The 14,064-nt window shown below is 51.3% G+C and overlaps 1 protein-coding gene across 1 annotated transcript in view; it reads left to right on the top strand.

Annotated features, from left to right (window-relative positions):
- Positions 1-14,064, top strand: part of LOC132569161 (UV radiation resistance-associated gene protein-like) — a 127,736-nt gene that overhangs the window by 48,300 nt on the left and 65,372 nt on the right. The window lies entirely within an intron of this gene.

Genomic DNA, 14,064 nt, shown 5'->3' with positions numbered 1-14,064 from the left:
ATATATTGGCCACTGTGTGACACAGAGTGTTGGACTGGAGGGGCCATTGGCTTAATCCAACATGGCTTCTCTTATGTTCTTATGTGACACAGAGTGTTGGACTGGAGGGGCCATTGGCCTGATCCAACATGGCTTCTCTTATGTTCTTATGTGACACAGAGTGTTGGACTGGATGGGCCATCGGCCTGATCCAACATGGCTTCTCTTATGTTCTTATGTGACACGGAGTGTTGGACTGGATGGGCCATCGGTCTGATCCAACATGGCTTCTCTTATGTTCTTATGTGACACGGAGTGTTGGACTGGATGGGCCATCGGCCTGATCCAACATGGCTTCTCTTATGTTCTTATGTGACACAGAGTGTTGGACTGGATAGGCCATTGGCCTGATCCAAAATGGCTTCTCTGATGTTCTTATGTGACACAGAGTGTTGGACTGGAGGGGCCACTGGCCTGATCCAACATGGCTTTTGTTATGTTCTTATGTGACACAGAGTGTTGGACTGGATGGGCCACTGGCCTGATCCAACAGGGCTTCTCTTATGTTCTTATGTGACACAGAGTGTTGGACTGGATGGGCCATCGGCCTGATCCAACATGGCTTCTCTTATGTTCTTATTTTCTTATCTAGTGACGGTACTAATACTTGGGAAAGGGGAGAATGTTCCGTAATGGCGGGCAGACACCAACAACCCTGTTGTCCTTCTTGCCCATTCACCTCTCCTCCAAGTTTTGTGAATATGAAATAGCATATAATGCTCGTGGAGTGCCTGGTCCTAAGCTGAAGAAGTTGATGGAGAAATTTCTCCCTCTCTCCCAAAATACTAGAACTAAAGAGCATCCCATGAAGCTGGATTCAAAATGGTCAAAAAGAACTGCTTTGTTACACAGTGAGTGATTGTGGAGTTTGCTGCCAGAGGATTTAGTGATGGCTACAGGAATATACAGCTTTAAAAGGGGATCAGGTAGATTAATGGAAGATAGGTCTCTCAGTGGTTCCTAGCCATGGTGGCTAAAGGGAACCTCCTCACTCAGAGGCAGTCAGCCTCTAAATCCCAGAGCCAGGAGGCAACATCTGGATAAGACTTTGGCCTCCCATGGCCTGTTGTTGGCCCTCTGCAGGAACTGAGTGAGACAGGATGCTGGGCTAGATGGACCACTGGTCTGATCCATCAGGGCTCTTCTGATGTTCATATCAGGGAAGGCCTCAGCCTCTCTGCCCTGCTGCTGGCCCTCCGGAGGAACTGGTTGGCCACTGTGTGAGACAGGAGGCTGGACTAGATGGACCCTCACTGGTCTGATCCAACAGGGCTCTTCTGAGGTTCTTCTCAGGGGAAGGCCTCAGTGTCTCTGCCCTGTTGTTGGCCCTCCAGAGGAACTGGTTGGCCACTGTGTGAGACAGGAGGCTGGACTAGATGGATCCTCACTGGTCTGATCCACCACAGCTTTTCTGATGTTTTTATCAGGGAAGGCCTCGGCCTCTCTGCCCTGTTGCTAGCCCTCCAAAGGAACTGGTTGGCCAAGGTGTGAGACAGGAGGCTGGACTAGATGGACCCTCACTGCTCTGATCCAGCAGGGCTCTTCTGATATTTTATCAGGGGAAGGCCTCGGCCTTTCTGCCCGGTTGTTGGCCCTCCAGAGGAACTGGTTGGCCACTGTGTGAGGTAGGATGCTGGGCTAGATGGACCCTCACTGCTCTGATCCACCAGGGCTCTTCTGATGTTCATATCAGGGGAAGACCTCGGCCTCTCTGCCCTGTTGTTGGCCCTCCAGAGGAGCTGGTTGGCCACTGTGTGAGGTGATGCTGTCACATTCTCGCAAAAAATCTTGCCAAAGAGCTGGTTGTTTCCATGTTGGTGGTGACCTGAAGTTTGGCTTGAACTAGAACTTGTAGAAAAAAACCAAGCCTGTTGTCTGAAGAAGCAGCCAACTGCATTCTGGGTCCCGTGCCAAATACAGGAAGTCCCCAGAAACCCCTGAAATAAAGCAGTGATGGGTGACATTATGGGAAATAGCAGTCATGGGTCAAACATTGGATAAACATATGGAGCAGATGTGGCTGTTAGCCACAGTATATTGGTGGAACTCTCTGTCTGGGGCAAGTGATGCTCTGTATTCTTGGGTGTTTCGGGGGGGGGGGGACACAGTGGGAGGGCTTCTAGTGTCCTGGCCCGACAGATGGATCTCTTGATGGCACCTGGGTTTTTTGGCCACTGTGTGACACAGAGTGTTGGACTGGATGGGCCATTGGCCTGATCCAACATGGCTTCTCTTATGTTCGTACGTTCTTAAAGCTTATCATATCTCCATGTTAGGGAAGGCCAACCAAGTTTTGGAAACTCTCTTACATCTTGGCTGCACTCCAGAGGCCGTAGTAATAACTGTAGAAGGGTCCATGTCTGAAGATCTGTTCAGCCTGAGATTTCTTCAGACATTTAAGCCTTCTGTGCTTTGCCTCTCACGTGCACTGCCAAGAAGACGAAAGTTCATCACGTCGTACGTAGCCCTAACTGGTGTGCCCCATATAAGGAATGTAAGCTCCACCACCGCTCTACCTCTGACCTGTCCCCTGTCTGGGCATAATCTATTTTAATATTCTCTTAAGTAGATTATCTCTATGGTAACTAATCCTTGAACAAGTTGGTGGTGGAAAGCACGTCAAGTCGTAGCTGACTTATGGCAACCCTCATTGGGTTTTCAAGGCAAGAGATGAACGGAGGTGGTTTATCTTGGAACACTTTCCCTGTGAAGAAAGGTTAAAACGCTTGGGGCTCCTTAGATTGAAGAAACAAGGGAGGAGCCTCAGCCAGTGGAGAAAATAGAGGCTGTAGCACCTGTGCAATTGAGCAAGCCTGGCAAAGCAAGCTGTTGTGCAGAAGGAAGCAAGAAAGAGGGAGAAGGAAGCCGATGACAGCCAGTTGCTCGGGGGCCTGATTTGGCCCTTGGGTCACATGTGTGACACCCCTGCTTCTTAGCTTCTGAGATCTGATGAGGTCAAGCTAGCACAGGCCGTCCATGTCATGGCTTGACCAAGTTAAAAGCACCAAATACAACCTGGGCTCCCAGTTTGCGACTGCTTCTTGCTTCTGATTGGCTGTGCAGATTAAAATGCCACCATTTCAGCAGCAGGTACTACAAAGATTTTTTTTTTATAGCTTAAAAGAAAACATGTTAACAGATTACCACTTTTGCAATATTTTGTTTATTTAACAGTTTCAGATAACTGAGCTGACACTTCTTGCATCAAAATCTGGAGGAAAATGTCTGTGCTGTAGTAATCTTGAGTATGCTGTTCAGGTGTTGTTCAGGTATAAATCTGTAAATTGCAAACCTGCTTTTGATTTACCAACCATTATAGAAATCTTATTTGGGGGGCAAGAGTGGGAGGGCTTCTGGAGTTCTGGCTCCGCTGATGGACTTCCTGATGGCACCTAGATTTCTTTATTGATAATTTTAATTTATATACTGCCTTTCTCTGAGTTTACAGGGTTTTGGCCACTGCAACACAGAGTGTTGTTCTGGATAGGCCGCTGGCTGGATCCAACATGGTTTCTCGTATGCTCGTATATTGTAGTTGGGCAGACAGCAGTGTCTGAAAGGCAGCCCAGGAGTCGTATAGAAACTCAGTGTGGTGAGTGGCCTTGGACTGGGGAAACGTCTTCCAAAATGCCATTTTGACCATGAGTAGATTTAAATCCAGTAGCATCTTAAACACCAGCAGGATTTTCAGGGTATAACTTTCTGAAAGTCCAAGTTTAAAGCTTATCTTCCAAAAAACATCGTTGATCTCTAAGGTGTTACTGGAATCGAATCGACGACTTCTGCTTCAGACCAAAACGGCTACCCTCTTGAAACTATCTCAGCTGCTTACTCACTTGGGGCAATCCAGTTTCTTTGTTTCCCTCCAGCTTACGCAAAGGACAGGGTGGATTTTTCGAGTTCCGAGCAGCAAAGGCATTTTTAACCCCGAGACGCTGGCCGAGATGGAGGAACAGTAGATTAGTTTGAGGAACACCCTCCTTCCAGGACCGCAGCCAGCCATTGTGCCACAACAGCTTCTAAAATTACAGTTTGGGGAGGTAGAGCTTCCTGGTCCACCCTCCCCTCCCCCTTACTTCTTTTAGCCTGTGCTTTCCACACCGTTATCATTTATTGAGCTGTTGTGAGGTCACGATGGGCTGACTGTCTTGGAACCTCAAATGGTTCCCAGGAAGCCTGGCTAGCATTCCCCCTGGACGCAACTGTGGTGGCCAGGTAGATGCCAGCAACGTGCGGAATGCCGACTCAAAGGATCTGCTGCAAGTCTGAGAAGAAGAAGAAGACTGCAGATTTATACCCCACCCTTCTCTCTGGATCAGAGACTCAGAGTGGCTTACAATCTCCTATGTCTTCTTCCCCCGCAACAGACACCCTGTGAGGTGGGTGGGGCTGAGAGACCTCTGACAGAAGCTACCCTTTCAGGGACAACCTCTGCCAAAGCTATGGCTGACCCAAGGCCATTCCAGCAGGTGCAAGTGGAGGAGTGGGGAATCAAACCTGGTTATCCCAGAGAAGAGAGCGCTAGATGACCCAAGCCCATTCCAGCAGGTGCAAGTGGAGGAGTGGGGAATCAAACCCGGTTCTCCCAGAGAAGAGAGCTCTGGCTGACCCAAGGCCATTCCAGCAGCTGCAAGTGGAGGAGTGGGGGAATCAAACCCGGTTCTCCCAGAGAAGAGAGCTATGGCTGACACAAGGCCATTCCAGCAGCTGCAAGTGGAGTGATGGTGGCAGGGGAGTGATGGTGGCTAGGGGAGTGATGGTGGCTCAGTGGTAGAGCATCTGCTTGGTAAGCAGAAGGTCCCTGGTTCAATCCCTGGCATCTCCAACCAAAAAGGGTCCAGGCAAGTAGGCATGAAAAACCTCAGCTTGAGACCCTGGAGAGCCGCTGCCAGTCTGAGTAGACAATACTGACTTTGATGGACTGAGGGTCTGATTCAGTATAAGGCAGCTTCATATGTTCAAGTGGAGGAGGGGGGAATCAAACCCGGTTCTCCCAGAGAAGAGAGCTATGGCTGACCCAAGGCCATTCCAGCAGCTGCAAGTGGAGGAGTGGGGAATCAAACCCGGTTCTCCCAGAGAAGAGAGCTATGGCTGACCCAAGGCCATTCCAGCAGCTGCAAGTGGAGGAGGGGGGAATCAAACCCGGTTCTCCCAGATAAGAGATCTCTGGCTAACCCAAGCCCATTCCAGCAGGTGCAAGTGGAGGAGTTGGGAATCAAACCCGGTTCTCCCAGATAAGAGAGCTCTGGCTGACCCAAGGCCATTCCAGCAGGTGCAAGTGGAGGAGTGGGGAATCAAACCTGGTTCTCCCAGATAAGAGAGATATGGCTGACCCAAGGCCATTCCAGCAGCTGCAAGTGGAGGGGGGGGGGAATCAAACCCGGTTCTCCCAGATAAGGGAGCTCTGGCTGACCCAAGGCCATTCCAGCAGCTGCAAGTGGAGGAGTGGGGAATCAAACCCGGTTCTCCCAGATAAGGGAGCTCTGGCTGACCCAAGGCCATTCCAGCAGCTGCAAGTGGAGGAGTGGGGAATCAAACCTGGTTCTCGCAGATAAGAGAGATATGGCTGACCCAAGGCCATTACAGCAGCTGCAAGTGGAGGAGGGGGGAATCAAACCCGGTTCTCCCAGATAAGGGAGCTCTGGCTGACCCAAGGCCATTCCAGCAGCTGCAAGTGGAGGAAGGGGAATCAAACCTGGTTCTCCCAGATAAGAGAGATATGGCTGACCCACGGCCATTCCAGCAGGTGCAAGTGGAGGAGTGGGGAATCAAACCCGGTTCTCCCAGATAAGAGCGCTCTAGCTGACCCAAAGCCATTCCAGTAGGTGCAATGGAGGAGTGGGGAATCAAACCCGGTTCTCCCAGATAAGAAGAAGACGACTGCAGATTTATACCCCGCCCTTCTCTCTGAATCAGAGACTCAGAGTGGCTTACAGTTATCTTCTTCCCCCACAACAGACACCCTGTGAGGTGGGTGGGGCTGAGAGGGCTCTCACAGCCTCTGCTCTTTCAAGGACAACTCCTGCGATAGCTACGGCTGACCCAAGGCCATTCCAGCAGGTGCAAGTGGAGGAGTGGGGAATCAAACCCGGTTCTCCCAGAGAAGAGAGCTGTGGCTGACCCAAGGCCATTCCAGCAGGTGCAAGTGGAGGAGTGGGGAATCAAACCCGGTTCTCCCAGAGAAGAGAGCTGTGGCTGACCCAAGGCCATTCCAGCAGCTGCAAGTGGAGGAGTGGGGAATCAAACCCGGTTCTCCCAGAGAAGAGAGCTATGGCTGACCCAAGGCCATTCCAGCAGCTGCAAGTGGAGGAGTGGGGAATCAAACCCGGTTCTCCCAGAGAAGAGAGCTGTGGCTGACCCAAGGCCATTCCAGCAGCTGCAATTGGAGGAGTGGGGAATCAAACCCGATTCTCCCAGATAAGAGAGCTCGGGCTGACCCAAGGCCATTCCAGCAGCTGCAAGTGGAGGAGTGGGGAATCAAACCCGGTTCTCCCAGATAAGAGAGCTCTGGCTGACCCAAGGCCATTCCAGCAGCTTCAAGTGGAGGAGTGGGGAATCAAACCTGGTTCTCCCAGATAAGAGAGCTCTGGCTGACCCAAGGCCATTCCAGCAGCTGCAAGTGGAGGAGGGGGGAATCAAACCCGGTTCTCCCAGAGAAGAGAGCTGTGGCTGACCCAAGGCCATTCCAGCAGCTGCAAGTGGAGGAGTGGGGAATCAAACCCGGTTCTCCCAGAGAAGAGAGCTCTGGCTGACCCAAGGCCATTCCAGCAGCTGCAAGTGGAGGAGTGGGGGAATCAAACCCGGTTCTCCCAGAGAAGAGAGCTCTGGCTGACCCAAGGCCATTCCAGCAGCTGCAAGTGGAGGAGTGGGGAATCAAACCCGGTTCTCCCAGATAAGAGAGCTCTGGCTGACCCAAGGCCATTCCAGCAGCTGCAAGTGGAGGAGGGGGGAATCAAACCCGGTTCTCCCAGAGAAGAGAGCTATGGCTGACCCAAGGCCATTCCAGCAGCCAGCTGCAAGTGGAGGAGTGGGGAATCAAACCCGGTTCTCCCAGAGAAGAGAGCTATGGCTGACCCAAGGCCAGTCCAGCAGCTGCAAGTGGAGGAGGGGGGAATCAAACCCGGTTCTCCCAGAGAAGAGAGCTATGGCTGACCCAAGGCCATTCCAGCAGCTGCAAGTGGAGGAGTGGGGAATCAAACCCGGTTCTCCCAGAGAAGAGAGCTATGGCTGACCCAAGGCCATTCCAGCAGCTGCAAGTGGAGGAGGGGGGAATCAAACCCGGTTCTCCCAGAGAAGAGAGCTATGGCTGACACAAGGCCATTCCAGCAGCTGCAAGTGGAGGAGTGGGGAATCAAACCCGGTTCTCCCAGATAAGAGAGCTCTGGCTGACCCAAGGCCATTCCATCAGCTGCAAGTGGAGGAGTGGGGAATCAAACCCGGTTCTCCCAGAGAAGAGAGCTCTGGCTGACCCAAGGCCATTCCAGCAGCTGCAAGTGGAGGAGTGGGGGAATCAAACCCGGTTCTCCCAGAGAAGAGAGCTATGGCTGACACAAGGCCATTCCAGCAGCTGCAAGTGGAGGAGTGGGGAATCAAACCCGGTTCTCCCAGATAAGAGAGCTCTGGCTGACCCAAGGCCATTCCAGCAGGTGCCAGTGGAGGAGTGGGGAATCAAACCCGGTTCTCCCAGATAAGAGAGCTCTGGCTGACCCAAGGCCATTTCAGCAGGTGCAAGTGGAGGAGTGGGGAATCAAACCCGGTTCTCCCAGATAAGAGAGCTCTGGCTGACCCAAGGCCATTCCAGCAGGTGCAAGTGGAGGAGTGGGGAATCAAACCCGGTTCTCCCAGATGAGAGTCCACACACTTCACCATTGCACCAAACTGAGCAGACAGAAAACCTTGTGAGCAGTACTCCCTCTAAGCTGTGGAGTCTTGTGAGCAAAAATTCTACTTTGTGAGCTACCGGCATTAACGTTTTGAGCTGCTGCATCAGTTAGCTTGCCCTGAGCCGATTTTCCCCGAGCTAAGACAAAAATCTGTGAGCCGGAGACTAAAAAAACTGTGAGCCAGCTCACATTAACTCAGCTTAAAGGGAACTCTGGTTGTGACCATCTTCCAGGTCCCAGGGTAGCTGTGGGAGACTTCCATTTCTTTGTTGCTAGAATGGCAGTTTTTGTTCAGTTATTTATTTCCTTCACTTGTACCTTGCCTTTCTCCTCAGTGGGGATCCAAAGCACCCAGCATTGTTCTTCTCACCTCCATTTTGTCTATACAGCACATAGGCCTTTGCATATTAGGCCACACCTCCCTGAGGTAGCCAATCCTACAAGAGCTTGCAGGGCTCTTAGTACAGGGCCTACTGTAACTCCAAGAGGATTGGCTACATCAGGGGTGTGTGCCCTAACGGCTTCTTATATAGCAAGAACTCCTTTGCATATTAGGCCACACCTCCCAGATGTAGCCAATCCTCCAAGAGCTTGCAGGGCTCTTAGTACAGGGCCTACTGTAACTCCAAGAGGATTGGCTACATCAGGGGTGTGTGGCCTAACAGGGCTTCTTATGTAGCAAGAACTCCTTTGCATATTAGGCCACACCTCCCTGATGTAGCCAATCCTCCAAGAGCTTGCAGGGCTCTTAGTACAGGGCCTACTGTAACTCCAAGAGGATTGGCTACATCAGGGGTGTGTGCCCTAACGGCTTCTTATGTAGCAGGAACTCCTTTGCATATTAGGCCACACCTCCCTGAGGTAGCCAATCCTCCAAGAGCTTGCAGGGCTCTTAGTACAGGGCCTACTGTAACTCCAAGAGGATTGGCTACATCAGGGGTGTGTGCCCTAACAGGGCTTCTTATGTAGCAAGAACTCCTTTGCATATTAGGCCACACCTCCCTGAGGTAGCCAATCCTCCAAGAGCTTGCAGGGCTCTTAGTACAGGGCCTACTGTAACTCCAAGAGGATTGGCTACATCAGGGGTGTGTGCCCTAACGGCTTCTTATGTAGCAAGAACTCCTTTGCATATTAGGCCACACCTCCCTGAGGTAGCCAATCCTCCAAGAGCTTGCAGGGCTCTTAGTACAGGGCCTACTGTAACTCCAAGAGGATTGGCTACATCAGGGGTGTGTGCCCTAACAGGGCTTCTTATGTAGCAAGAACTCCTTTGCATATTAGGCCACACCTCCCTGAGGTAGCCAATCCTCCAAGAGCTTGCAGGGCTCTTAGTACAGGGCCTACTGTAACTCCAAGAGGATTGGCTACATCAGGGGTGTGTGCCCTAACGGCTTCTTATGTAGCAAGAACTCCTTTGCATATTAGGCCACACCTCCCTGAGGTAGCCAATCCTCCAAGAGCTTGCAGGGCTCTTAGTACAGGGCCTACTGTAACTCCAAGAGGATTGGCTACATCAGGGGTGTGTGCCCTAACGGCTTCTTATGTAGCAAGAACTCCTTTGCATATTAGGCCACACCTCCCTGAGGTAGCCAATCCTCCAAGAGCTTGCAGGGCTCTTAGTACAGGGCCTACTGTAACTCCAAGAGGATTGGCTACATCAGGGGTGTGTGCCCTAATGGCTTCTTATGTAGCAAGAACTCCTTTGCATATTAGGCCACACCTCCCTGAGGTAGCCAATCCTCCAAGAGCTTGCAGGGCTCTTAGTACAGGGCCTACTGTAACTCCAAGAGGATTGGCTACATCAGGGGTGTGTGCCCTAACGGCTTCTTATGTAGCAAGAACTCCTTTGCATATTAGGCCACACCTCCCTGAGGTAGCCAATCCTCCAAGAGCTTGCAGGGCTCTTAGTACAGGGCCTACTGTAACTCCAAGAGGATTGGCTACATCAGGGGTGTGTGCCCTAACAGGGCTTCTTATGTAGCAAGAACTCCTTTGCATATTAGGCCACACCTCCCTGAGGTAGCCAATCCTCCAAGAGCTTGCAGGGCTCTTAGTACAGGGCCTACTGTAACTCCAAGAGGATTGGCTACATCAGGGGTGTGTGCCCTAACGGCTTCTTATGTAGCAAGAACTCCTTTGCATATTAGGCCACACCTCCCTGAGGTAGCCAATCCTCCAAGAGCTTGCAGGGCTCTTAGTACAGGGCCTACTGTAACTCCAAGAGGATTGGCTACATCAGGGGTGTGTGCCCTAACGGCTTCTTATGTAGCAAGAACTCCTTTGCATATTAGGCCACACCTCCCTGAGGTAGCCAATCCTCCAAGAGCTTGCAGGGCTCTTAGTACAGGGCCTACTGTAACTCCAAGAGGATTGGCTACATCAGGGGTGTGTGCCCTAACGGCTTCTTATGTAGCAAGAACTCCTTTGCATATTAGGCCACACCTCCCTGAGGTAGCCAATCCTCCAAGAGCTTGCAGGGCTCTTAGTACAGGGCCTACTGTAACTCCAAGAGGATTGGCTACATCAGGGGTGTGTGCCTTAACAGGGCTTCTTATGTAGCAAGAACTCCTTTGCATATTAGGCCACACCTCCCTGAGGTAGCCAATCCTCCAAGAGCTTGCAGGGCTCTTAGTACAGGGCCTACTGTAACTCCAAGAGGATTGGCTACATCAGGGGTGTGTGCCCTAACAGGGCTTCTTATGTAGCAAGAACTCCTTTGTATATTAGGCCACACCTCCCTGAGGTAGCCAATCCTCCAAGAGCTTGCAGGGCTCTTAGTACAGGGCCTACTGTAACTCCAAGAGGATTGGCTACATCAGGGGTGTGTGCCCTAACGGCTTCTTATGTAGCAAGAACTCCTTTGCATATTAGGCCACACCTCCCTGAGGTAGCCAATCCTCCAAGAGCTTGCAGGGCTCTTAGTACAGGGCCTACTGTAACTCCAAGAGGATTGGCTACATCAGGGGTGTGTGCCCTAACGGCTTCTTATGTAGCAAGAACTCCTTTTCATATTAGGCCACACCTCCCTGAGGTAGCCAATCCTCCAAGAGCTTGCAGGGCTCTTAGTACAGGGCCTACTGTAACTCCAAGAGGATTGGCTACATCAGGGGTGTGTGCCCTAACGGCTTCTTATGTAGCAAGAACTCTTTTTCATATTAGGCCACACCTCCCTGAGGTAGCCAATCCTCCAAGAGCTTGCAGGGCTCTTAGTACAGGGCCTACTGTAACTCCAAGAGGATTGGCTACATCAGGGGTGTGTGCCCTAACGGCTTCTTATGTAGCAAGAACTCCTTTGCATATTAGGCCACACCTCCCTGAGGTAGCCAATCCTCCAAGAGCTTGCAGGGCTCTTAGTACAGGGCCTACTGTAACTCCAAGAGGATTGGCTACATCAGGGGTGTGTGCCCTAACGGCTTCTTATGTAGCAAGAACTCCTTTGCATATTAGGCCACACCTCCCTGAGGTAGCCAATCCTCCAAGAGCTTGCAGGGCTCTTAGTACAGGGCCTACTGTAACTCCAAGAGGATTGGCTACATCAGGGGTGTGTGCCCTAACGGCTTCTTATGTAGCAAGAACTCCTTTGCATATTAGGCCACACCTCCCTGAGGTAGCCAATCCTCCAAGAGCTTGCAGGGCTCTTAGTACAGGGCCTACTGTAACTCCAAGAGGATTGGCTACATCAGGGGTGTGTGCCCTAACGGCTTCTTATGTAGCAAGAACTCCTTTGCATATTAGGCCACACCTCCCTGAGGTAGCCAATCCTCCAAGAGCATGCAGGGCTCTTAGTACAGGGCCTACTGTAACTCCAAGAGGATTGGCTACATCAGGGGTGTGTGCCCTAACGGCTTCTTATGTAGCAAGAACTCCTTTGCATATTAGGCCACACCTCCCTGAGGTAGCCAATCCTCCAAGAGCTTGCAGGGCTCTTAGTACAGGGCCTACTGTAACTCCAAGAGGATTGGCTACATCAGGGGTGTGTGCCCTAACGGCTTCTTATGTAGCAAGAACTCCTTTGCATATTAGGCCACACCTCCCTGATGTAGCCAATCCTCCAAGAGCTTGCAGGGCTCTTAGTACAGGGCCTTCTGTAACTCCAAGAGGATTGGCTACATCAGGGGTGTGTGCCCTAACGGCTTCTTACGTAGCAAGAACTCCTTTGCATATTAGGCCACACCTCCCTGAGGTAGCCAATCCTCCAAGAGCTTGCAGGGCTCTTAGTACAGGGCCTACTGTAACTCCAAGAGGATTGGCTACATCAGGGGTGTGTGCCCTAACGGCTTCTTATGTAGCAAGAACTCCTTTGCATATTAGGCCACACCTCCCTGAGGTAGCCAATCCTCCAAGAGCTTGCAGGGCTCTTAGTACAGGGCCTACTGTAACTCCAAGAGGATTGGCTACATCAGGGGTGTGTGCCCTAACGGCTTCTTATGTAGCAAGAACTCCTTTTCATATTAGGCCACACCTCCCTGAGGTAGCCAATCCTCCAAGAGCTTGCAGGGCTCTTAGTACAGGGCCTACTGTAACTCCAAGAGGATTGGCTACATCAGGGGTGTGTGCCCTAACAGGGCTTCTTATGTAGCAAGAACTCCTTTGCATATTAGGCCACACCTCCCTGAGGTAGCCAATCCTCCAAGAGCTTGCAGGGCTCTTAGTACAGGGCCTACTGTAACTCCAAGAGGATTGGCTACATCAGGGGTGTGTGCCCTAACGGCTTCTTATGTAGCAAGAACTCCTTTTCATATTAGGCCACACCTCCCTGAGGTAGCCAATCCTCCAAGAGCTTGCAGGGCTCTTAGTACAGGGCCTACTGTAACTCCAAGAGGATTGGCTACATCAGGGGTGTGTGCCCTAACGGCTTCTTATGTAGCAAGAACTCCTTTGCATATTAGGCCACACCTCCCTGATGTAGCCAATCCTCCAAGAGCTTGCAGGGCTCTTAGTACAGGGCCTACTGTAACTCCAAGAGGATTGGCTACATCAGGGGTGTGTGGCCTAACAGGGCTTCTTATGTAGCAAGAGCTCCTTTGCATATTAGGCCACACCTCCCTGATGTAGCCAATCCTCCAAGAGCTTGCAGGGCTCTTAGTACAGGGCCTACTGTAACTCCAAGAGGATTGGCTACATCAGGGGTGTGTGCCCTAACGGCTTCTTATGTAGCAAGAACTCCTTTGCATATTAGGCCACACCTCCCTGATGTAGCCAATCCTCCAAGAGCTTGCAGGGCTCTTAGTACAGGGCCTACTGTAACTCCAAGAGGATTGGCTACATCAGGGGTGTGTGCCCTAACGGCTTCTTATGTAGCAAGAACTCCTTTGCATATTAGGCCACACCTCCCTGATGTAGCCAATCCTACAAGAGCTTACAGGGCTCTTAGTACAAAAGAACATAAGAGAAGCCATGTTGGATCAGGCCAGCGGCCCATCCAATCCAACACTCTGTGTCACAAAGCGGCCAAATACACACACACTGTGGCTAATAGCCACTGATGGACCTGTGCTCCATATTTTTATCTAAACCCCTCTTGAAGGTGGCTATTTGTGGCCGCCACCACCTCCTGTGGCAGTGAATTCCACATGTTAATCACCCTTTGGGTGAAAGTACTTCCTTTTATCCGTTTTAATCTGTCTGCTCAGCAATTTCATCGAATGCCTACGAGTTCTTGTATTGTGAGAAAGGGAGAAAAGTACCTCTTTCTCTACTTTCTCCATCCCATGCATTATCTTGTAAACCTCTATCATGTCACCCCGCAGTACAGGGCGTACTGTAAGCTCCAGGAGGATTGGCTACATCGGGCGGGGGGGTGGCCTAATATGCAAAGGATTCCTGCTACAAAAAAAAGCCTTGCTCCCCCATACAAACTCAAAACAGGTCATGAGGCACAAGGATGTTCTGAGATGGTGATAATTCAGCTGCCGTTGGTGGCCACAGGCTGCAAACCGAGGCCCAGTGCTCCACGACTTGCAGCTCTCTCCCATGCTACCTGTGGTTCAGTGTTAGAGCATCTGCTTGGCTGCTTGGTCACAGGTTCAGTCCCCAACGTCTCCAGTTGAAAGGGTTCAGGTAGGAGGGGATGTGAAAGCTGTGTTCATGAACACACCTGAAGCTGCCTCCTACTGAATCAGAACCTTGGTCCGTCAAGGTC

The sequence above is a fragment of the Heteronotia binoei genome, chromosome 3 (assembly GCF_032191835.1).
Source record: "Heteronotia binoei isolate CCM8104 ecotype False Entrance Well chromosome 3, APGP_CSIRO_Hbin_v1, whole genome shotgun sequence".
Lineage (NCBI taxonomy): Eukaryota > Metazoa > Chordata > Lepidosauria > Squamata > Gekkonidae > Heteronotia > Heteronotia binoei.
Note: the sequence above shows the minus strand (reverse complement) of the source record. Positions and strands in the feature narration are given on the sequence as shown.